A 22,435-nucleotide genomic window follows, 5' to 3' on the forward strand; every position below is an offset into this window, starting at 1 on the left:
CATTAGTTACTTGAATGCCATCATCCCATAAAAGACCACACCAATGCAGCAATAACAGACAAGAAAACCTGAGGAACTCCACCGCCCTCTCCTGCAGGGTGCTCAAAGACGATGGTATGCTAAATCTAGCCTGGTCCAAAGGCTGTTCTGAAGTTAGTTAGGTCTGTGTTATAAGTTGTGGAAAGAAAAGTGTGTTTTGCTCTTAAGATTCTAGTGAAGTGAGATCTTTTCTTAAGTTCATAGTAAGTGTTCATCTGCCTCAAGGGTCTTGGTGAACGCAGACTGCTCCTATGATCATAGTGAAGTGAAATATTCTGCTACGGACATTGTGAGTTTTGAAAGGCCTTCTAGGATCTGATGAAATCACATCCTCCCCTGGGGACACTGTCAGTTAAGTCTTGAGTAAGAGGCGCGTGCATGGCCTTGGCAAAGACGGATCAGCCCCTGAAGTCAAAGCCTGCAAGAAAGGTTAGATCTGCTCTTTAAGTCGTGGTAAGGATAGATTTTATGACAAGACTGGAGACTAGCATTATGCATAACCTTTTATTTACTACTTCTGATGCAGCACTTAAAAGCTTCATGGACTAATAACCTAAAGAAGGCTTGGGCCCTTATGCAAACTAGATAGGCCCACTGTGACATTGCATACAGAGCAAGTATCTAGTTGCATTAGTACGCTATAAAGCTTTAGACACAAAACGAGCCGATGTCTCCAATACACAAGCTCGTGTGATTGATTTCACTTTTCTTTATCACTTTTATAAAAATGTTTGATGCATTAAAATCATGTCATTCTAAAGGGCAGCACGAAATTATAACAACTTTTGAACCATTCAACACGAACTTTGAAAAAACAACAGATGTGTCACGAAAATTAGAAATACACAGATACATATAGAGTATATACATCTCTTAACAAATACATTTAAAGACATGAGAAACCAGTCCTTAACTGGAAACGACAAACACACATAGGCAGAGAATGAATGAATTTTGAAAAACTAAAAATCTATTGTCTCCTGCCAGTGTGTGCAGCTCTGGGAACTGTGGTTTCAAGTGTTGTCAGAAGGAGAACTCTATTATATACATATACAACATACAACATACACACACACACACACACATACACACACATGATTCTGAGCTGATCTGCCTCCCGAGCTGGGAATGGAACCGTAAGCTCCAGGCTCCAGAGGCAGCCGCCCTGGCTTCTGCTCCACACCTCTTCCTACATAAATATATGTACACACATGACTGTACATACACACACATACATACACACATGCCTCCATATGCACACATGCATATACACACATACATATACACATGCACACACATAATCACACACATACACAGAGATACATACATACACACACACAGATACATACTTTCACAAACAAAGATACATACATGCATACGTAAACACACACAAACACATAAATACATACATATACATAGATACACACAAACACATACATTCACACACATACACATATACACACATACATGCACACAGATACACACCTACACACACACATACATACATACATAGATTTCCACTGCAGAGAGAGAGGAATTTCTGCCATTTCATGAGCCTGATTATTCAGAGTGATTCCGTCTGCTAGGGGCAGCTGTGGGCAGTTTAACTCCCCTTTTATTTGCTCTAAATGTCACACATAGGTACTCCCATTCTCAGATCTGAGCTGTTCACTAAATCCAGCAGAGCTGTGCCAGGGGCATTGAAAGCTTCCAGATGAATATTTGTCTCACCCCCTGGAAGTACATCAATAGCTCCTAAATGATCCATATGGAATTAAGACAAAAATGTGTGATAGAAAACTAGGCTACACACTGGAGGCCTGCCTTCCCTGACCGGTGACTAGTGCCCGGCCACTGATATCTGTCCATCCATCAGGGCGCCACACGAGCCGGACAACTCCAGGAACCTCAACAGCGGCTGCACGTTGGAAGGGATGTGGGAATCAGCGCCGTTTTGGCAGGCACACCCCTTCTCTAAGACAGGCAGAGCTTCAGTTATCAAGATGGTGACATTACCTCGATGTCCATATGTACTTATGGGGATGTTCTGCTTGACCCCTAAAAACATCTTTCAGTGACTGGACATTTTTCTGTCATCGTTCATGTGGACTGGTGCCCGCTGGAGAGTTGAGGTGTCTCTTGTAATACTCCCCATGAGATGGGTGGGATCTATTCATGAGATGGGTGGGATATATATACATATGTATGAAATGGGAGAACTCTTTGTATGTGATGGGAGGGCTCTTTGTATGAGATATGTGGGCTGTATGTATTCGATGGGTGGGGTGTATGCATGAGATTTGAGGGCTCTATGTATAAGATCAGTTAGCTTTATGTATGAGATAAGTTGACCCTATGTATGAGATTGTTTAGGATTGGTGAGCTCTATGTATGAGATGGGTGGGCTGTATGTTTGAGATGGGTGGGATCTATCTATGAGATGGGTGGGCTCTATGCCTGAGATTGGTGGGATGTATCCATGAGATAGGTGGGTTCTATGTCTGATGTGGGTGGGATCTATGTATGAAATGGGTGAAATCTATGAGATAGTTGGGTTTTATCTATGAGAGGAGTTGGCCCTATGTATGAGATGGGTGGGCTCTATGTATGAGATGAGGTGGCCCGATGTATGAGATGGGTGGGCTCTATGTATGAGATGGGTGGGCTCTATGTATGAGATGGGTGGGTTCTATGTATGAGAGGGGTGGAGTGTATCTATGAGATGAGTCGGCCCTATGTATAAGATTTGAGGGCTCTATGTACGAGATAGGTGAGCTCTCTGTATGAGATGGGTGGGCTCTATGTATGCTATGGGTGGGCTCTATTTATGACATGGGTGGGCTCTATGAATGAATGAATGAATGAATGAATGAATGAATGAATGAATGAATGAACTGGCATTTGTAGAGCGCATGGCTACCAGAAGGCCTCCCAGCGCTTAGGAACAGAACCTACACAAATGACGGACATTAAGCGACCGGGTACAGGAACGTTTTAAGCTGTCTACGGACGGACATATAGTCGTCCTCAAGACGAATGCAGTTTGGCCGAGTGTTCTAGCTTTTGGAAGCGATGCAGGAGAATCGTCTTCCCCCGCTCCTAGACCTATATATCCTAGGGACTACTGCCATGCGCTTATTTCCAGTGTGCAGGGCTCTACTGGGACAATAAGGGGAAATGATGGAGTGCAAAATTGGGGGGCCCTTGGAAGAAAGAATCTTGTGAACGATGCATAGGGATTTGAACTGAATCCTTGAAACTGTATGAGATGGGTTGGTCCCAGTGCTTAATTTGAGTATGTGGTTTCTGGTGCTCGGCACCAGCACTTAATTGACAACACCGACGCCTAGGCAGTCTGCCACAAAATGGCGCTATCTGGCTAATTTAAATATGACCACAACAACAGCCAATTACTCATTCAATATACATTAAACATGACTTCTACCTGTCACACAAGCCATGCTTATGTCTTTGGAGCCAGAAATAGTCTGATATGCCACACTTGTAGATGTGTGGTGTTTAGCAGTTGTGTTGTTACTATCATTGGCATCCATCAAATATTGAACTTGTTCTCCCTGGCTGACTGAATGTATCCATTAAATATTGGACCTGCTCTTCTATGGCCGATTAAATGCATTCATTAAGTATTGGAGTTGGTCTTCCATAGCCGACTAACCGCATCTGCTTAATATTGGACCTGTTCTTCCAGGGCCGATTAAACAAATCCATTAAATATTGGATCTTTTCTTCCTTGGCCGACTGAACTCATCCATTAAATATAGGACCTTTTCTTCCTCGGCCGACTGAACGCATTAATTAAATATTGGACCTGTTCTTCCATGGCAGAATGAACTCATCCATTAAATATTGGATGTGTTCTTCCATGGCCGACTGGACACATCAATTAAATATTGGGCCTGTTCTTCCAGGGCCGACTAAATGCATCTGTTAAATATTGGACCTGTTTTTCCATGGCCGACTGAACACACCCGCTAAATATTGGACCTTTTCATCCTTGGCCGACTGATCACATTAATTAAATATTCTATCAATCAATCAATCAAACATTTGTAAGGTGCGGGGGGGGAGGGGGAGAGCAGCAACTGATCGAACAGCCAGGTCTTGAGAAGTTTCCTGAAAGTCAGCAGGTCCTGGGTTTGTCACAGGTGAGTGGGGAGGATGTTCCATGTCTTGGCGGTGAGGTGGAAGAATGATCTGCTGCCGGTGGTCGTTCGGCGGATGCGTGGGGCGGTGGCGAGGGCGAGGTCCATGGAGCGAAGCTGCGGTTCGGGGTGTAGCAGGTGAGTCGTTCATTGAGGTATGCTGGTCCCGCGTTGGGGGAACAACCTTTACAACGCAACTTTTACAACGCACTACCTTTACAACGCATTTTTTACAACGCATAATCCATTACAACGCATGACATTACAACGCATGACACTACAACGCATTTTTAAAAACTACCTTTACAACGCATTTCATTACAACGCATACTACCATTACAACGCATACCATTACAACGCATAATATTACACTACACTATCCAACACTTACCCTACTGTTGCACCCCCTGGAGTTAGAATAGTAATTGTTACCCCTATACTATCCAACACTTACCCTACTGTTGCACCCCCTGGAGTTAGAATAGTAATTTTTACCCCTATACTATCCAACACTTACCCTACTGTTGCACCCCCTGGAGTTAGAATAGTAATTTTTACCCCTATACTATCCAACACTTACCCTACTGTTGCACCCCCTGGAGTTAGAATAGTAATTTTTACCCCTATACTATCCAACACTTACCCTACTGTTGCACCCCCTGGAGTTAGAATAGTAATTTTTACCCCTATACTGTCCAACACTTACCCTACTGTTGCACCCCCTGGAGTTAGAATAGTAATTTTTACCCCTATACTATCCAACACTTACTCTACTGTTGCACCCCCTGGAGTTAGAATAGTAATTTTTACCCCTATACTATCCAACACTTACCCTACTGTTGCACCCCCTGGAGTTAGAATAGTCATTTTTACCCCTATACTATCCAACACTTACCCTACTGTTGCACCCCCTGGAGTTAGAATAGTAATTTTTACCCCTATACTATCCAACACTTACTCTACTGTTGCACCCCCTGGAGTTAGAATAGTAATTTTTACCCCTATACTATCCAACACTTACCCTACTGTTGCACCCCCTGGAGTTAGAATAGTAATTTTAACCCCTATACTATCCAACACTTACCCTACTGTTGCACCCCCTGGAGTTAGAAAAGTAACTTTTACCCCTATACTATCTAATACTTACCTTAAATGCAATTTAATATTATGCGTTGTAATGGTATGCGTTGTAAAGGTAGTATGCGTTGTAATGGAAATGCGTTGTAAAGGTAGTTTTTAAAAATGCGTTGTAGTGTCATGCGTTGTAATGTCATGCGTTGTAATGGATTATGCGTTGTAAAAAATGCGTTGTAAGTGCATGCGTTGTAAAAGTGTGCGTTGTAACGTCATACATCCCCCGCGTTGTGGAGTGCTTTGTGAGTGTGGGTGAGGAGCTTGAAGGTGATCCTCTTGTTGACCGGGAGACAGTGGAGGTCTCTCAGGTGGGCGGTGATGTGGCTGTGGCGAGGGATTCCAAGGATGAGGCGTGCAGAGGCGTTTTGTATGCGTTGAAGTCTTTTCTAGAGTTTGGAAGTCGTTCCCGCGTAGAGGGCATTGCCGTAGTCCAGCCTGCTGCTGACGAGGGCTTGGGTGACTGTCCTTCTGGTTTCGGTGGGGATCCATCTGTAGATCTTGCGGAGCATGCGGAGGGTGTTGAAGCAAGAGGAGGAGACCATGTTGACTTGCTGGGTCATAGAGAGCGTTGAGTCCAGGATGAACCCCAGGTTGTGAGCATGGTTGGTGGATGTCGGGGCCATTCCCAGAGTGGCCGGCCACCAGGAGTCGTTCCATGTGGAGGGGGTGGAGTCGAGTATAAGGACCTCTGTCTTGTCCGAGTTCAGTTTCAGGCGGCTGGTCTTCATCCACTCTGTGACGGCCTCCATTCCCTCGTGGAGGTTTGAATTGGTTGTGGCCGGGTCCTTGGTGAGTGAGTGGATCAACTGGGTGTCGTCCAAGTACGAGCTGATGTTGAGGTGGTGCGCCCAGACGATGTTGGCGAAAGGTGCCGTGTAGATGTTGAAAAGGGTCGGACTGAGGGATGATACCTGGGATACGCAGCAGGTGGTCGTGATGGCTTTGGATCGGAAAGGGGGAGGCGGACTCTCTGGGTTCTGCCGGTAAGGAAGGAGGTGATCCAGTTCAGGGTTTTGCCGTGGATCCCTGCGTCGTGGAGGCGTGTGCGCAGGGTGTGGTGGCAGACAGTGATGAAGGCGGCCGAGGGGTCCAGGAGGATGAGGGCCGCGGTTTCGCCGTTGTCCAGCAGGGCCCTTATGTCGTTGGTGGTGGCTATGAGGGCGGTTTCGGTGCTGTTATTGCTTCTGAAGCTGTATTGGGAGGAGTCCAGGATGTTGTTCTCCTCCAGGAAGTGGGTCAGTTGTCTTTCGCCGAGAACAGGAGCAGGGAGCAGGGAGATGGGTCGAAAGTTCTTGAGGTCCTTTGGGTCCGCCTTGGGTTTTTTGAGAAGGGCGTTGATCTCTGCGTGTTTCCAGCTCTCTGGGTAGGTGGCGGTCTTGAAGGAGCTGTTGATGATCTTCCGGAGTTGGGGTGCGATGATGGAGCTTGCTTTGTTGAGGACGTGGTGGGGGCAGGGGTCTGAAGGTGAGTCGGAGTGGATGGTGTTAATGATTTTGATGGTGTCTTCGTTGTTGACGATGTTACAGGAGAGTAGGAGGTCGGGGTGTTTGGTGGACGTTGAGTCTGGGGTGTCGGCATCTGTCGTCAGTGTCTGGGTGTCGAAGATGTCATGGATGTCTGCGATCTTGCAGTGGAAGAAGGTGGCCAGGGAGTCACAGAGTTCTTGCGACGGTGGGATGTCGCTGGAGCTGGAGCAGGGGGTGGCGAGTTCTTTCACGATGTTGAAGCGCTCTTTGCTGTTGTGTGCATTGTTGTCGATGCACTCCTTGAAGGAGGTTCTTTTGGCGGATCGGATGAGTTGGTGGTGCTTATGTATGCGTGGTTGTCTGGTGTCTGGTCTTGGCGCCACTGCTTCTCAAGTCTTCGGCAGGTATGCTTGGAAGTCTGGAGGTAGGCGTTGAAACAGATGGCTCTCGTGTCAGTGCGCCTCTTTGAGGGATTCCTGATCGGGGCGAGGGTGTTGGCGCAGTCGTCGATCCATTGTCTGAAGTTGTGGGCCACTGCGTGTGGTGTCTGAGGGCTCGGTAGGAGGGCCTCGGGTGAGGGTGGGGATAAGCTAGTCTTTGGTAACTTTGTTCCAGCTGCGATGTGGGATTTGTTGCGGTTGGATGTGCGCGGTGTGTTTCTCAAAGGAGAAGTGGATGCAGTGGTGGTCGGTCCAGTGAAGTTCGGTGGTGTGGCTGAAAGTGACGTGGTTGCTGGCGGAGAAGATGGGGTCGAGGGTGTGTCCGGCAGAGTGGGTGGGTGACGTGACGAGCTGTTTGAGTCCGAGGTTGGCGAGGTTGTCGATCAAGGTTGTGGAGTTGCTGTTGCTTGCTTTCTCGAGTTGGAAGTTCAGGTCTCTGAGGAGAATGTAGTTTGTGGAGGCGAGGGCGTGCGTGTTGATGAGGTCAGTTAAGGAGTCACTGAACTGCGGTCGGGGTTCCAGGGGGCCGTATACGAGGGTTCCTCTGAGGGTGGTGTTGTGATTGACGCGGATCTGGAAGTGTAGGTGTTCGGCCATGCTGAGGGAGTCTTCGGTGTTGGTCGAGATTCTGATGGTGTTCCTGTGGATGATGGCGATTCCTCCTCCTGGTTTGTTGTTTCGGTCCCTGCGGGTGATCTTGTAGCCATCCAGGATGGCTATGGCTATGTCGGGCGCAGTAGAGGCGTTCATCCAGGTCTCCGTCAGGAAGGCGACGTCCAGGGAGAATAAGTCGAGCATGTCCCAGAGTTCAACGGCATGCTCGTGGACTGACCGGTTATTGAGTAGTATGCATCTGAGGTGATTGTGGTCTGCTTTGGTGGGGTGGGCAGGACGTGCAGGTGGGTGCTGGCAGGTGTAACTGCAGTTTTGGCAGGCAAAGGGTCCGTGGGTGAGCTTCGGGATGGCCTGGAAGTAGGTGGAGGATCGTCTGGCGTTGAGTGCGTGGAGGGTGTTGGCGTCGTAGCGGCGTCGGGTGTTGTGGCGCTCGCTGGGCCAGTGGGCTGGCGCTGGGCCTGGTCCAGGCGTGGACGGGCGCAGACGGGCTTGCCTTAGGCATGCCAGCAGCCCACTAGCGGCGCGCCCGCTGCTCACGTCACACAGCGGTCTGCATTTAATAGGGGAGGGGCGCTCAGCTGGGAGGCGGGAACGGGCGTGGGGAGAGGGGAGGGGCTGGGTGTGCAGTGGCGGGAAGCGTGGCAAGGAGACAGCACGAGCGGCCAAGATCAGGAATGGGCAGAAAATAACACGGAGGCAAGAATCACAGTGGCACAGAAATACAGAAAAGACAAGCAGGCAATCACAAATTACAGCCAAAAAAAACAAAGAACAAGGCAGGGACCTGATCTTCCATGGTCAACACAACATCTGAGCAACCAGTCTCTTCTTGCATGAGGTCATATAAGGAGACACAAGCTTTCCTTAAAAGCGTTCCTACACAACCAGAATATCCCCCCGTTCTCAATGAAAGTAGCAATCCTCCATCAGCTTTCTTCAGTGCAGCATCTACTTTGCCGTCCACTGGATCATTGGGTCTCAGGCCCTCGAAAGAAATCAAAATGATCCCTGTGAGACTGGGGAGCATTGCATCACCTAAAATTGTGTCTGTCAAACCCAGATCACCATCAATAACTGGATAGATCTTAGACATAAGCTTAGACATCAGCTACAGACTCCCTGGATTAGCGAGGTCATGGATCAATGATGAGGAAGACGCGATTAAGATGGCTGCTCATATCTATTCAATCCGTCAACGTCCTCTTCTGGGGTCTCCAGAATAACAGGCAAACCAGCATAACCCACGGCATGCCGCAGAACCATCCTCACCGTCTCTGGAGCCGTACCACAAGTGTCCGCTGGTACCGCCTTCACACCCTGTTCTGTTTCTATCGACTTGGAGGACAAAGAGTGTGTGCCTACCACACACAATATGAGGCCATGTAATGGTCAGGATGATGGCAGTTTAGAGCCTGATATTCAGTTTGGTGGACGGGCTCTCCATCGCAGACGTGGCAGATATCCCACCCACCTTGTTACAAATGCCATCGGATACAATAGGATCCACTGCAAATTTACGATTCTGCGGCTACAGCTTTTTTTTTCGTAGTTATGGATTTGCCACATTTGCCACATCCATTATCTGCTGCCTAATCTGCAGATTTTACCCCCCCCCCACCCCCACACACACATACAAAAATAGTTTCTAGCTCGATCGGATAAAAAGTTACTAAAAAAGTGGCAACATATATTCACGCAGTGGAAGGCCCTTCGCAAAGGTTAACAGGTCAAGTTTCAGACAGTTGTTTATTTCTATATTTAGTTGTTTGTTTATTTCTATATTTGGCTGTTAAACTGGTACTAATGAAATAAGGTCTTTGCCCAGACAGTATTACCATGTGTAGAAATGGCAAAATAATTATGTAATCATACCCAAATTGTGCCTCATTATGCTGCATAATTTGCTGGGTAATAAGGGGGACTGAAAGGACAGTAACACCTCCAGCCAAACTCTAAATCATTTTAAGCAGGAAATCAGTTCCCTGGTGACGTGGACAGGAGTGCACAAGCAACGGCCATGAAAGATACCCTTATCTTCAACAAGAAACTGCTTGTTAAAAATCCCGATACATTGGTATTTTTTTCACCCAGTGGTAACCGCTCAATTTATCTCAAAAAGATTTTAATCTTTTCCCCTCCTGCAATCGGGACAGAGAACAAAAATGTATTACTTTAATAATATTGATTTCATATGGAATGTTATCCTTAATAATATTCTGTTGGTTTCTAATTATCTCCCTCACACATTCCAGCACAAAGTGTAAAGGTTGAGCAGTACCTCTTGTGATCTCTTCCTTTCAATACCTTCAGGGTTGGTTTGTCATGGACAGGTTAGGGACCCCCGAGGGACTCACCCGGTCACCCGATATCCTTGTCTTTCGGAGAGTATGAAGAAGCAGACCTACCCCTACAGCCCGCAGCCTGTCCTCCTAACCCAGAGGCCTTCTTACAAACCACTTCTTTCAACGTATCACATCATGTATATCAACAATGAAATTCAATAATTGTGATAAATGTCTTGTTTTGTTCTATACAAGAACAACCAATAGAATATTTTGAAAAACCAATATATTCCACTAAGGGCCTGACTATGAGTTTGGCAGTGCGGGAGCCGCACCGCCACACCCATATGCGCACCACCTCCAGATTACGAGTTTCCTCATGTCTGGCTGGCATTTTTGAGCAGTTCCACGGTGGTGCCTCTGAAAATGGGCACAGCGATAGACACGTCAAAAACAGTTCCTACGCGACATGGACTATAAAGTCCATGCCGTGCAGGAACTGGGGTGAATGCACACAAGGGGGCACATATTATGCCCCCTGCATACATCCCAATGCACAAGGGCAACAGGGAGCAATGTAGGGCTCCCTTTGTTTCAGGACCACCTGTTTTTGGGTCTCGCCTAGCGATGCAGCACGAATGAGTTGCCATCGCTTTGCGAGGCATGCAGTATACACTATAGTGAGAAGCTTAGTGGAAGCTCCGCCCACCCCCTGGTCCATCTTTTTCATTGGCTTAGGTCCGAAATGCAGCCTTCCCATTGGGTTTTAGGCTTGTTAGTCTCTTCTACTGATGCCCATGTTGTCAATTGTGTCCTTCCATGGCTATCTGCCCCTTTAATGTAAACACAATTTTATTCCGTGGCTCACCCCCTCCCCTTTCGTAGTCCATGACTTCTCGGTACTCCACCCCCCCCACTCCCGTTTGTGCCTTTTTGCCCGCCCCTACTCCCTTTTAAAATGCAATAGGACTCGCGTAAATGCCAGTTCTACTGCATTGCAAATGCTTGTTTTTAAAGTAGTGCGCATTAACATGCGTGCGATGCCTGGATTCCCCGCATTGCCTGGAGTCATAGCGGGATCCCACCCTGCATGTTGGTACGTGCTTGCTACAGCGGGAGCCTAAGAATCCAGCGGGAGCCTACTCCCATTGCCCGGTGAAACCGCCGCCGAGAGCCGCGAAAACCAGAAGTCAGATGGATTGCCTGACCAAGGGCGGAGCTAGCCCCAGGAAGTCTTTAGGGTAGTAAACGTTGGTACAACTGTCAGTCTAACTTCCGGTGTGCGGTGATGGTTTTCCAGCTGGCTGGCTGTCTAGTCACAGCTTCTCCCTACAATAAATTTTGCTGTGTGCGCTGTGTAAATATATTCCCCCCTCACACAGTGAGGCCTTTATTACTAGCGTCTTTTGCTTCAGACAGGGGGGCACTGGCGTGGGGAGGTGCGATGCGCCAGAGTGAGCCTTTTGGGAGTATGCGGCGGGTTCACTGTGACTCAGAGTGGTGCAGGAGGCTTCCGACACAGCGGGAGGAAGGGGAAGCGGCGGAGCTGTGGGCGCAGCAGTGCCAACAACGAATATAATCAGGCCCTTGTGTGCCTCTGCCAGCTGTGTCGGTGGTAACCTACAGCCTGTGTACACTCGCGACCGCTCAATTTTTTCAAGGGAGGACTTTTTTTTTTTTTTAAACAGTAAACGGTGACGGTGCTCTGCTTCAGCCCTAGGGCACAACCTGAAGCTCCGTCAGAGTGAACATGAACGCGATAGCGCTTGCTCTGACTCTGCTCTGCTATGCCTTTTAGGCCTATCGGGTAAGAAGAAGCTTTTCGGTCATTACCTCTTCAGCATAATTCGGGTTTCTTTCAATGTGTGGGACGCTGTGAGGGCTGGAATGCTCAGGTGAACTGTGAGGCTCGGAGGGGAGACATGTGACTGCTTGCAGGCGCAACACTCTGATTTTTGCTATTTTTCTGTAGACAACACATCACCCGAGCAAGTTTCTGGTTGTGCGCTATTGAAAGAGCCTGAGGAGGTATACTAGCCTGGTTTGCAAAGGACCTAGATATGAAAAGCAACAGAGCTACGCCGGATGCATATTGCATAAAACACCCCATCCAGCAGCCAAAGATCGTCTGCATCCGACTTATATAACAAGCACCCTGGCTAGCTGTGTAGTGACAATGTAGGAGTAAAACATGTAGCGCCTTCACAGAATGGTATGAGAACACTCGTCTCTGTGAGGATATGCAAGGGTGATCCATCCTTTGAGAGCATTGGTGGTCCCCACAATGGAGTATGCAATGTATTCTCTGCCGACACCCCGTGGTGCCTGAATTACACCCACTGCATGAAGGTGGAGATATAGTCTGCACTCACTTTCACAAAGTCATATGCTTCTCTCAAGGGGGGAAACCCGACAGAGGCAGCTTCTCAGCTCTGACTGGCTTCTGGATAGTTGAACCAAAAGGAGGGAAGTGCAGGCGATTTTTTATCCAGGTCCAGCATACATGCCTGATGGTGAAGCTCTACAATGGTGGTATGCAGTTCCTAAGTACTAAAACTAAAGGTTGTGTATGTTCATTGGCTCCACATGGTGGTGTAGAGTCAAGGAGAAATGGAGAAGAGTCTTCTCCTTTTCGGAAAAAGACCCTCACACACCCAGCCAGCTAGGTGTCTTGCTTCATCATCGGGTCTGCTCCTTATTGGGTCGGCGCTGCAATACCCGATCGGCACCGGAGGTATGGCCTTCCTGGCGGAGATCTTTATTCCTTATGCCGGTGGGTGAAGTGCGTGTGAGGGCCCTAGGTCAGTGTAGGTGATAGTGGTGTGTAAGAAAGTGGGTCAAAATAGGGGAGGTGGTCCACTCAAGAAAATTTTAATGAAACGTGGCCCCTACCCTAATTAAAAGTGAAAGGGCGCGTGTTTTCACTCTAAGGATGTGAAATATATGCACTTTGTCAAAAAGGTCAACATGTTTCTTGCCCCTTAATCTATTAGATGGCAATTCGTCAGGACCAGTTAGGATCTACCTACACTTATTGGTAGTGGTCAACAGTGGTGTGAAGTGAGAAATTGACCACCATTAAAGCACCCAAATAAGTGGTACCTGTAGATCTAAAAACACAACCTGTAATTAAAACAAAATAACAACATTAATGATTCATGTCACGAAATTCAGGTAAAAAGGTAGAAGCGTACACCACAAGTATTCATGGTGCAGTTCAAGCATGCTACACATAGGTGGATAGTGGCATGCGTGATGTGGTCACTTGATGGTGGCTAGTAATAATAGGAACTAAACAAGAACACTACGTAGCAGAGAAGAGAACTGCATGACAAAACTCACCCCATTAGGGTCAATAATGTGTGGCATCAGTACCGGCTCGTGTACACACTAATATGTAGTGTTCTGGTTGGTAAAATAGGAGAGAGCATGAGAAAAGGAATCCTCGGTGCATTGGTCAGCAGGATCGGAGCACAAACCGAGTAGAAAGGTCGCCAACAAAGCTGACCAGTGCGTCACACTCCAAACAGTCAGGCCAGAACTCCAAATGAAATCAAGACCGTTTACTGATATGTGTTTGTGGGAGGCTGTGCACTGCGAAGGAACCCAATCAGGGAGCTGGGTAGCTCACCCGACACTCACCATGGTGAATGCAGGGTAGTATCCCTCACCCACGATGGGACTCAAACCCAGCAACAACAAGCGTCTCAACAACTCACAAGAATGCAGACCTCGTAACATGGAGGTGTAGACACGGAACAACAAACAGCGGTGATGGGTGCCAGTTACACCATGACCGACTAATAGCCGGGTCCAGCCCGTAGTCAATAGGTACCATGGGGCCCGTGTTAAGACCGCCGCGCAGCCGGGCTAAACTCAACCATGCGGGAGGGTGGTGACAACAAGCGGGGCCCAAGCCCGAGCATCCGGGGGGTGGCGGCAATCACAGGCACAAACATCAGGTTACTTACAGTTCCTCTGGAACGAGTAGGCGGTTGTCCTACCCTCACAAAGCCGGTCCGGGCAGTGGCAATCACAGTGGAAAACCAGCTAAAAAACCCACGCGCGGTCCAGAGGGGGCGGTGCCTCCACTGAGTCCTTGGGACGCTAGGTAAAAGTAACTAGACCGTCAACCTGATCACTTGCTTCCACCTGAAAACCACGGCCTATGGGGTGGCGAAAACATTTGCTACCGCAGGAGTGGCTTGCAGCTTAGGTTTGCCTACGGTGCTTCGACCCGGTTCATATTGTATGAAGAACATTTCACTCTTTCCTAGGTGTTTTCAGGCATTCTTTTTCAAGCATGTACATTTGTCACTGTTACATAACATTCAGGACATTGTTGACATGCACGATTGTAAGCTCTGTGTTTTCTTTTCTGTCTTTTCCTTAGACATCAATATGTGAACATGACATACATTGAGTGGAGCTCCAAAATATATGGCTAATGGCAAAATACATTTTTCTTGAGGAATTTAGAGCCCAGCACACGTGTATATTTGAATCCAGTAACACCCATTCTCTGCGTGGAGAGCTGTGCAACTCTGTGACCCAAAAGCTGATCAACTTTAAGCAAAAAAACATCAATACGAGCCCAGAGAATGGGCCCAGAAGAGAAGCTTGTGGAACGACAGATAGGCCACAGTGGCCAAACCTGGAGTCTTCGCACAGAGAGTCCAAATGGCCTATCACACCAACTAATGCCAGTTCCAGCTTGAGGTTTCTGGACAAAGGGGTACAGCACAGGGGGCAAGAAACAAAACAAAATTCACCCATGTCAAGAACACCTAAGCTCATCCCAAGAAACTCTAAGGTTGAAATAGCAAGAACCAAAGTGGAAACACAGCTTAAAGAAGTAACCAGCAGCACACTTCAAATAGAATCTATGGCCATAGCAAACTTACAGCTGCGGGCAACACAAATCAAAACACAAGAACACAGAGGCTCTGGTATTCTATCCTCTTTATACCTCCAAGGGCCATCAGGACACATTAAAACGAGGCAATATCCTAAGACTAACAGGGTCAATCCCAAATCTCGCCGGAATAACATCAACGGATCTACTCTCCATAGAGTTTATACACACCACCAACCCTCAATATCCAGAGGCCACAAAAACAACATGGATCACAAGTAAAACTGCAGAGACAATCTTAGCGGAACTGGGCACATTTCAAAGCTGGGATATCGCTATTGCCCCCTTTCAAAAACCAGCCTACCCATCTCCATTATTAAGCAATGCAAGTGCTGGGCCAAAAACTTTCAAACTGTGTACTTAGAGGCGCACAGGGAAGATAGCGTCATCAGAGTGCCAGTAGCTTCTGGGACTGACAAGAAACATCTCCATGGGCAGTTGCTAGAACAAGCCAAGGTTTCAACAAGGATCCAATATCACGCACCATAATTCCACGCTCAGAGGAGGATTGACGCGACTCGCGAGACACAATCCATAGCAGAGTAAAGGAGCCCCTTCTCAGACTATGCTCATGGAATATAAATGGTTTAGCAACAAAAATAGAGGATCCAAACTTTTTGCAGTATGTTACAACCTTTGACATAATCCTGCTACAGGAAACCTGGCTTATGGTTCCTCAGCACATTGAGGGTTACACCTGCTTTGCTACACCAACAACTAGGACTGGCAGATTTGGCCACTGTTCTGGTGGGCTGGCCACCTTTGTTTCTACAACAAGCTTACCTTCAACAACTCTTATGGGCTCGACGGCGAATGCAATAATAGCAGTTACAATCACCATCTCCCTTGAGGAAAAAGTAACAGAGGTGTGCCTAATCAATTCGTATGTCCACCCCAAAAGCAAAGCAAAAGACTCAATAGAACTTGTAAACCGAGTAGCAAAGTATGTCACAGTGATGAAAAATCCGAAGTTTATCTTGACAGGGGACCTAAATCAACATCTCATAGGTTCACCACAAGGAGAGGAGGTAGCTATACAAAACAGAATCTACAATATTCCTATACAATGCGCTCCAATGTACGCAAAGAAGAAACGTTGTAACAGCTGCCTACTTGCAGATTTGGAAAATCTAAACCTCCGAGAATTAAACGGAAGATTTCCAGAAGACTCTCCACCAGTTGACTCATATTACTCTCCAACTACAAGTTCTATATTGGATTACACCTTTGCAAGTCTCGCTCTCTTCCCACATATCTCTGGGTACAGAATGGGGGACAAGGGCGATAGCGATCATCGCCCTCAAGAATCCCCCAAAAAAATGTCTTCAGCTAGACCAATTAGGCCAGACGTAGCTTTGGGGTCTATCTTTACCTCCAACTTAAGAAGGATTAAATGCACAATAAACCATACAAACTCTAAGGCCGAAGCAGCAATCCAACTCTTCAGCTCGCAAGTATTCAGTTCAGAAGACAAAATAGCATGCTGGGAACAGTTCACTGCCACGCTGCTAGAACAACACGCAGATACCTTTGCCACAAAAGACTGCGTCCAGACAGCATATGGAAAAAATAAAATCCTGAATGATCAAAGAGTACAGCTAATGTACCTCAAGAAATCAATAAATGCAACTTTCCCAGGGAACGCCAGTGTACGAGCGCTGCTGAAGGATCAAAGGGAAGGTGGAACATCAACAGAGATCGTGAGAACGCATTTTGGGTAAAACTTTTACACGACACAAACTGCAACAACAGCGCCCGCTTCTGGAAAACTGTGAACGGGTTTATCCATCCACATCATAAGGGTATTGGGTCCTATGTTTCGGAATCAAACTGGGTAAAATTCCTTTCTACACATTTTAACAATAAAATAGAAGGTGCTGGAACACAAATGGCTAATAGCCAGACGTCAGAAGAACAAGCCGGAGCAAGCAAAATCGAGATGAGGGAGCAGGAGCTTCCACCCAAAGAAAACAGTCCAACAGGTGCAGTTAACTGCCCCCTGTCCCTCTCAATCAAAAAGCAGATTGCCAAAGGAAGGAAAGAAGGGGCTCCGGGACCGAACGGCGTTCCGCCTGCCCTCTTTAAAGCAAAGAGTGAAGACTGGGCTGATATTCCGCAACCTCTATTTCTGGAAGTCAGGTGGCTAAACAGAGTACCGGAATCCTGGAAGGGCACGACAATAGTGCCAATCTACAAAAAGGGAGGCAAGGCTGAGCCCAACAATTATCGTCTAGTAGCCCTGATAGACAATGAAGCAAAATATTTTGCGGGCACCATACTAGAGGAGCTCACAAACTGGGCTGAGGCGAACTTGATAATACCGCTGAACCAGACGGGCTTTCGCAAAATGGCCAGCACATCTACAAACATCCTTACAATTTCACTAATAATCGACGCAGCCAAAGCCTCTAAAAAACCCTTACACCTATGTCATATTGACTTTAGCGCTGCTTTCGATTATGTAGAAAGGGGTAGACTGTGGGGGAAACTGGCGCAATGGAGCATACCACAGCCTATTTTAAATATGTTGAAGCTTTTACACACAGATACTTGGGTGCAGGTGAAACTAGGCAGCGGTACACACATCTCCTCGAAAGTTCCCACAACAAAAGGACTGAAACAGGGTTGTGTGCTTGCACCAACCCTGTTTAATCTATTAATGGCTGACCTCCCAAAGGTGCTTGACGCCTGCAACTCTCACTAACCGAGGATTGGAGGAAAAACATTGTCCAATCTCATGTATGCAGATGACGTAGTTCTGCTTAGTCACACTTACGTTGGTCTCCAGCATCTGCTGACGGAAATGCAGAATTACATCACAGAAAACAAATTAAAAATAAGTATGAGCAAGACTAGGACAATGTCAATAAATAACAAAAATAATCTCCAGAGAAATTGGTTCCTTGGTGGCACAAAACTCAACCCGGTTTATGAATATAAGTACCTAGGAGTCATATTCGATAAGGAAGGGTTGTTCTGGTACCAGAAAGAGGAAGCAAGAAGGAAAGGTCTGCTGATTCCTTTGATGATGAAAAATCTTGCAAATAAATTGATGGGACCGACTCTGACTCCGCTTCTGAAGGTTGTCCTGGCTAAACTACTCCTCTCTATCACTTTTGGTAGCGAGGCTATGAGGGCAAGAGATGCAAAAGAGCTGGATAACACGCAGGTAAAAGCCTGTAGCACTATGGAGCATATTAACAAGCGGCAGCGATAATTATCGCTGGCCGCTCTTAGCAAGAAAAATGTTATCGCTGGCTATCGCCGGAAATTATCGCCATGCTAGCGTTGTATTAACAACGCATAGCGCAGTGGCGATAATTTCCCAGCGGTAGCGATGTTTTCCATGGAACATCGCTGGTTTTCCAGCGATGTTCCATGGAAAACGGTGATAACCTTGCTGATACGACCCTGTGGTCGTATCAGCATAATCCACCCCCAATGGTAAGTATACCTAAGTCTGCATTTTAGCAGACGTTAGTTTTTGGAGAAAACAGCTGTTTTCTCCAAAAACTAACGTCTGCTAAAATGCGTGGGCAGCCTTGTAAATATCGCGATGTGTACATCAGCGATATTTACAAGGTTGTACTGCCCAGTGACGCCCACTTTGCATCTCATTAGAGATGCAAAGTGAGGCATCGGGTAAAAGGGTGCTAACATGCGCTAATGCATGTTATCACCCTCTCGTAAATAGGGCGATATTTTTATCTCCGCTTTTTTGGCTTTAAAAGCCAAAAAAGCAGAGATGTGGCCCTTGTAAATATGCCCCTATGTTCTTCTTTCTGCCCTACACATCACCTGCTCAAATAAGGTTGGAGTTTGGCCTTCTACAACAAGTTCTAGCCAGGTATGGTGCTTATATCATTTGTTGGCACAAAATTAGAAGTGCCACCACAAACACGTTAAACTATCTGCGGTTGTATGATATACAGCACGGGGAGCACTCCCAAGCTAAAAGCTACCTTCAGCTAGCCCTAGAATCAACCAAACTTACGGGACTCTGGGATGCGCAAAGTGGTAATCCAACTTCAAAAAACGAGTCTGGAATAAGCCTGGGCAAAGCACTACGCTACGCTCGCGTAGTTTGCAAAGTTCGCGCTACTTCGCACTACGCGAACTGCACGTAGCACAGTGCGAACACGCGTAGCGTAGTGTTGCGTAGTGCTGCTGTCATTTTTTGCTTGCTCGCGGTCCTCAACGGCAAGTTGGCAACCGCGAGCAAGCAAAATGACATCCCGGCGAGACTTTTTCCTTGTTCGCGATCAGCAACATCAAGTTGGCGATCGCGAGCATGGAAAATAAACCTTCCGGCGAGATTCCCAACGCGAGGAGGTCAGGTTTCTCATTGCGAGTGGTCGCGTATGCTCGCGACCGCTCGCGATGAGAAACTACCAGTTCGCGTTGAGAAAGCTGCCGCTCGAGTAAAAATCTACTCGAGCAGCAGAAAACTACAGCTCGCACTGTGCAAGATGCATTTTTCAATGATTGCACAGTGCCGGTTGCTTGTCCGCACTGTGCAATCATTGAAAACGACATCTGGCACAGTGCGAACAAGATACTATGCAGTTCGCGAAGTGCTACGCGTAGCTCGCGTAGTGCGAACTGCACTTTGCGTAGCTTCGCGAAGTGCTACTTCGCGAACTACGCCCAGGGTTAGTCTGGAAGACCATAAAACAAATCTCCTTGGTGCAGGACAAGGCAAGCTTCTCAAATAGATCTCATGCCTGGATGACCCTCAACGCCTACAAATTACTAGCTCCACAAATATTTTTCAACCAGGGTTACCCTAAGTCCATAAAAATGAACTTTTTGAGGCACAGACTAGGAATCTTCCCATGCGCTGAACGTTTTCCACCGTGGCTAAGGACATTAGCACAAGAGACGTGCTGGCTGTGTAATACCAAGCAAGACGACATTTTACATCTAATCTGCTTATGCAAGGAACTGCACCGAGCACGGCAACAGCTTGTAAAAGAACCTCTCAAAAAGAAAGGCATCTGCATCAAGAGGCAAGCAGTGCTAGCCTGCTTAAATCCAGAAAATATACAGCTAAACTGCAAAGTGGTAAAATTCCTTATGCTGGCTGAACATAAAATGCCCAAAACATCAAAAGTCCCACAAGGCCTTGACGCTACAGGCTGTCCTGCTGACGGGAACACGTCTCAAGCCACATCATTCCAAGGACACACTGCCAGCAGAAAAAGAGATAATTCCTGCAACAAGAGGAGATAACTTTGAACGACATACTTAACATGACTTGATAAAAGGGAATACAAGGATGGAACTAATAGATATGAGCCTGTAACTTACGACATTCAGCTACTTAATGACATTTTTAGTGACTACGATTAAGTCTGATTTTAAATTGTGAAGAATATTCTACCTTTGGGTTTTAACTGGGTTTTATCTGAAGATTGCTTTTCATAATTTTAAACAAGCATTTGCAATGCAATAGGTCTCGCATTAAAAAAAGTTTGAACTTTTGGCGCAGCAAATAATAATGCAACACCAACAGCTCTAATTTTCAGTTATGCGAGACCTATTGCATTGCAAATGCTTGTTTTCAACCGGAATGTTAATTTCCTATTTAAAGAATGGACAGATAAATAGCGAGCAAGGGAGGGAGCAAGATGATGGGAGAGAGTGGAAGAGGAATATAGAGAGAGGTAGAGGAAGAGGTGTGGGATAGGAATAGTGAAAGGGAGGAAAAGACCAAAGTAAACAGAACGCAACAACAGATAAAACATGAGGTAGATGCTCACAAGCCACGTTATTTTGACAAAACATGATGTTTGCAGCATTATGGAAAACAAAAACTGCACAGATTGCGCATCGTGACGGAAAAGAGATGGTTCATGTGTATTTGGGGGCGAGATTGTTTATTTTCGGACGGAGTTCGGAGATGAGCTTGGAGTGTGATAAGAAATACTGGAGGGATGTGGTTCCAAGGCTTATAAAACGTCAAGCAAACAAACTGAGCAGAAACATGAAGGAGCCAGCCATAGAAGGAAAATTATGGTTGAAAAGTACAGTACATTTACAGAAGGTGTACAGTGAAGGGACTTGCATTTGTCTCCCTGCCACGGAGATAGACGATGTAAACACTGCAAAACGATGGCCCAGGAAAGCTGCCAACCCGGTAAACAAGCGCGGATGACGGGAAAAGTGGGGAAAGGGTTGTCAGCAGCATGGGGAAGTGGTGAGAGGGAGGTGAAAGAAGGAACATGGTTAAACAAAAAAAAAATACCTGAAACACTGCGTATGCAGAGGAGATACACTAACGAAGTTCAATGAATCTGTGCTTGGTCCATGTGCTGGAGAAGAAGCCGGAATTAACGCCTTGCCTGCATTAATTAATTAAAAGGCAGTATAGAACAAGCGTGCGCCGTGATCAAACAAAGCGCGGCATCTATGTAAATAGAAACTATGTGCGCCGCGGCCCATGAAGTGCACAGGAAGTTGGGGTGCGCCGCGTTAACAGGGTCGGCAGAGGCTTTTATGCACCCAAAGTCATGGGGCAGCATGTTAGCAGGGTCTGTCCCTGATTCATCAGGTTGAGTGTGCATGGGGCACACTGTGCCCATGCTGCTGTGGTACTGGCAGGGCTCTGAGCTTGCGCCGGCTTATCCAGAAGTAGAGCGGGGAGCAGCGCATACAAACACAACAAACAGTATGGCAGGTCTAGTGTGCATGGCACACTATGCCCATGCTTTTGCGGTGCTGGCGTGGCTCTGAGGCAGCGGCGGCGGCCCTGAAGTACCAACACAACAAGGCGGAAGAGATGCTATGCACGAATAAAACAAGAAAAAGAAGACAAGCCATGCGGAGCGTGGCGCGCGTGCTTGGCGGGGGCGGGGGAGCGCATTCCAGGCTGGTGAGCGGACCCTTTGAAGTACATGGCAAATGGATTGCATGGCGGCACGATGCACGTGATTGGGTGCATGCTCGCGATGCAATCCGCTTTTGGGAGCACTTTTTGGAGCCCCTTACTAAAGTCTCGCTGTGCGATCGCTTACGCGATAGCCAGGCGAGACCTAAAAATGATAAAGGCAGCAAAGACGGATGAAATTACACTGACTGTCTGCTGAAAACTTTAACTCTTGTTTTAAACATTTATATTGCAATGGTTTTAATTAACTGTGCAAAAAATAAAGAAATCTCAAATCTCATTCTCTGCTTGGCTACAAGGTTAAGTTTCTCGATTTACAACCCGACTGGAAATGCGTGATTGGATGTTTTTAAACGTCCTCAGAATTCCTAATCAGCCAGGTTTGGGTTCCACCCATAACTTCTTCTTCTTTGGCTTCATTGCTGATGAATCATGTGCCGTTTGCGCTCTCTGTGGGATGATGGCCAATTTTTGTGGTTAGTATGTTGTGCC

At 46.9% G+C, this 22,435-nt stretch overlaps 1 protein-coding gene across 1 annotated transcript in view; it reads right to left on the minus strand.

Annotated features, from left to right (window-relative positions):
- LOC146869729 (uncharacterized) overlaps positions 1-22,435 on the minus strand; it is a 73,822-nt gene that overhangs the window by 42,567 nt on the left and 8,820 nt on the right. The window lies entirely within an intron of this gene.

This window comes from Triturus cristatus, chromosome 1_1, assembly GCF_964204655.1.
Source record: "Triturus cristatus chromosome 1_1, aTriCri1.1, whole genome shotgun sequence".
NCBI classification, from domain to species: domain Eukaryota; kingdom Metazoa; phylum Chordata; class Amphibia; order Caudata; family Salamandridae; genus Triturus; species Triturus cristatus.